The 3,379-nt window shown below is 43.4% G+C and overlaps 1 pseudogene; it reads left to right on the plus strand.

Annotated features, from left to right (window-relative positions):
- The first annotated feature begins 328 nt into the window (after window positions 1–328).
- LOC106143920 lies at window positions 329–647 on the plus strand (annotated as a pseudogene).
- Window positions 648–3,379: the final 2,732 nt, after the last annotated feature.

A 3,379-nucleotide genomic window follows, 5' to 3' on the forward strand; every position in this document is an offset into this window, starting at 1 on the left:
CCTGTTGAGGTAAGCTGGCAGGTGTCTCTATAGCTCTTGGAATGCCAGGCATTTCCTTTGACTGATCTGCTCTTGGGTGGGGACAGGCAATCTCAGCCTGTGGTTCCTCTTGCAGCCAGGCATTGTCTCGGGGTAAACTACTGAGACTCCAGACTCCATTTAAATTTGTCTGTGGCCAGAGTCCCAGGTGACAGTGGAAGTAAAGAGCTTCCTTTGGGTGACTTGCCCAGACTTAGCTTATCATGGCTGGCCCCCACATATAGCAAATTCTAGGCCAGCCAAGGCTAAGTAGTAATACCTTGTCTCAAAAAGTGAAATAAAATGCATTAAAAAATACAATGCCTTGCCTTTCCGGCGGTGACGACCTCCCTACGAGAACATGCCTCTCGCAAAGGATCTCCTTCATCCCTCTCCAGAGGAGGAAACACAAGAAAAAGCGCCTGGTGCAGAGCCCCAATTCCTACTTTATGGATGTGAAGTGCCCAGGATGCTATAGAATCACCACGGTCTTTAGCCATGCACAGACGGTAGTCCTGTGTGTCGGCTGCTCCACTGTCCTCTGTCAGCCTACAGGCGGGAAAGCAAGACTGACAGAAGGATGCTCCTTCAGGAGGAAGCAGCACCGAAAAGCACCAGATTCGAGATGAGTGGGAACCATCCCAATAAACACATTTTGGAAAAAAAAAAATACAATGCCTTGATTTGTAACTTTGTTCTGTTGCCGTAAAAACACCATACTTCCACCTTGGAACAGTGGAATTTGGGGTAACCTAAATCCAGTATAAATTGGAACCAGAACATACTACCTCGTTCCCTCTTTGAGTTTGAGACCTGTGTTTTTGTGTTGACACCAATTCCATGGCCTTATCTAAGTTCTTAGGTCTCCCATACTTCCTCTAGTGCCCCTGGAACGCTTTCTCGCTCTCATTTTGCCTATTTATGCCTCCAAATTAATGTCCATTGTTTCTTTTTCAGGGATACTTTCCTAGAGCCCTTCCACACACAAGTCACCCCAATCTGTAAAAGATATGTTAGTTATCAGCTCTCTGGACCCTCTAAGCTGTCTGGAAAACTGGTTATGTGTTCTCAGAGAGGCATTTATTAACTCGGAGCATGTATGCAGCTGTTAGTAGTTATATATCCATCAGTGAGAATGATTATTAAAATCTGCCATTCCTGATAGAAGGTGGTGAGATGAACCTGTATCTCAGCGGTTCTCACCCTTCCTGATGCTGTAACCCTATAATACGGTCCTCATTTGTAGTGACCCCAACCATAAAATTATTTCGTTGCAACTTCATAACTAATTTTGCTACCCTTATGAATCATAATGTAAATCTTTTTTGGTAGCTATTAAACTTTATTTTTTTATTATTAAAAATTTCCACCTCCTCCCCTCCTCCCATTTCCCAACCCCTCCAACCACTCCCCCCATATAAATATCTTTTATGCAGGGTATCTGACATGTGACCCCCTAAAGGGGTCACAACCAGCAGTTTGAGAACTGCTCCCGTTTCATTTGCCTTCATATTTTCAGTTAGCTTGCAGTGAGTGTTTCTAATAGCCGAAAGCTTTGCTGAATGAGTTAATGGGCAAATGCATAAAGGACTGAAGGGCAGCATGGAGAAACAGGGGAACCTGTAAGAAGTGATATCCTAGCCCTTGGAAGGCAAAGGCAGAAGGAACACATGTTAAAGGCCAGTCAGGGCTACAAAGTGAGACCTTGTCTCACAATGGAGGGAAGAGAGGTTGAGTAGCTAGCTAGCCCTGACAGTGAAGTGCCTGCCATGCAGACATGAGGACCTGAGGCCCAGTTCTAGGACCCAGATAAAAAGCTGGGTGTGGTGACTCCTGCTAACCCCAGTGCTAAGGAGCCATAGAAAGGGAGACCTCTGGGCTTTGCTGATCAGCCAGCTTAACCCATAATGGAGACCTAGGCTCTAGTGAAACTGTTTAAAAAAACAAAAACAGGGCTGGAGAGATGGCTCAGCGGTTAAGAGCATTGCCTGCTCTTCCAAAGGTCCTGAGTTCAATTCCCAACAATCACATGGTGGCTCACAACCATCTGTAATGAGGTCTGGTGCCCTCTTCTGGTCTACAGGCATACATGCAGACAGAATATTGTATACATAGTAAAATAAATATTTAAAAAAAAAACAGAGCAACTAGAGAAATGGATCAACAGTTAGACACTTGCTGTGCTTCCCAAGAGCTTGAGTTTGTTTAAAAGTTACCACATTTACTGTTCACATCCATCTGTAACTCCAGTTACAAAGGACCTCACACTCTCTTCTGTTCTTTATGGATACCTGTAACACATGTGCACCTGCACACAGACACAGAGAGATGGAGGTGCCAGTGCTCAGGTGGGTTGTGTAGAGAGGTACCATACCTGTCAATGTCTAGTCGGTTTTCTACTTTTTTTCTTGCAGTGCTGTAGATCAAAACCAGGGCCTTGTGAACCTTTGAGCTCTACCACTGAGCTGTTCCCCAGCCCCAACCCATTATGCTCTTTAAGAAACACAGTAACTATTTTATTTGTTTGTGGAGGAATATATTTGATTTTCTATCCAGCAACCTTTTGTGTTAGTTTTGTTTTGTTTTGAGACAAGGTCTCCCTTTATGGAGCCCTGACTGTCTTGGAACTTGCTATGTAGAGCAGGCTGGCCTCAAAACTCCCATGGATCGACCTGCTTCTGCCTTCAGAAAGCTGGGATTAAAGATGCATGCCACCACACAGCTCTTCATTTATCTACTATTTTATTGAGTTTTCTGTTTCTGTTTGTACTAGGGATAGGACTTAGGGCCTCCAGTGTGCCAAAGGATTGCTCGGTCTTCCAGCTATACCCCTAACGCTTTTTGCTTTTCTTTTTTCTTTTGAAAACAATCTTTTTGTTTTTCTTTCTTAAATTTTTGTTATATTTATTTAATCTTATTCTATTGTGAATGAATGTTTTACCTGCATGTATGCTTGTGTCCCACCTGTGTGGCTGGTGTCCAAGAACCCAGTTCTTTTGGAAGAGCAGCCCATGTTTTTTAACCACTGAGCCATCTCTTCAGCAGCCTACACACAATTTTTTTAAGGACTTTTTTTTGTTTCTGTTTCTGTTTTTCAAGACAGGGTTTCTCTGTAGCTTTGGAGCTTGTCCTGGAACTAGCTCTTGTAGACTAGGCTAGCCTCAAACTCACAGAGACCCACCTGCCTCTGCCTCCCAAGTGCTGGGATTAAAGGATTGAGCCACTACTACCCCACTGACTTTTTTTTTAAATTATTTATTTATTTATTTTTTATATATACAGTGTTCTACCAGAAGAGAGCACCAGATCTCATTACGAATGGTTAAAGGCATAAGTCACAAAACAATTCCACACCAGTTTA

The sequence above is a fragment of the Microtus ochrogaster genome, chromosome 15, assembly GCF_000317375.1.
Source record: "Microtus ochrogaster isolate Prairie Vole_2 chromosome 15, MicOch1.0, whole genome shotgun sequence".
Classification (NCBI taxonomy): Eukaryota; Metazoa; Chordata; class Mammalia; order Rodentia; family Cricetidae; genus Microtus; species Microtus ochrogaster.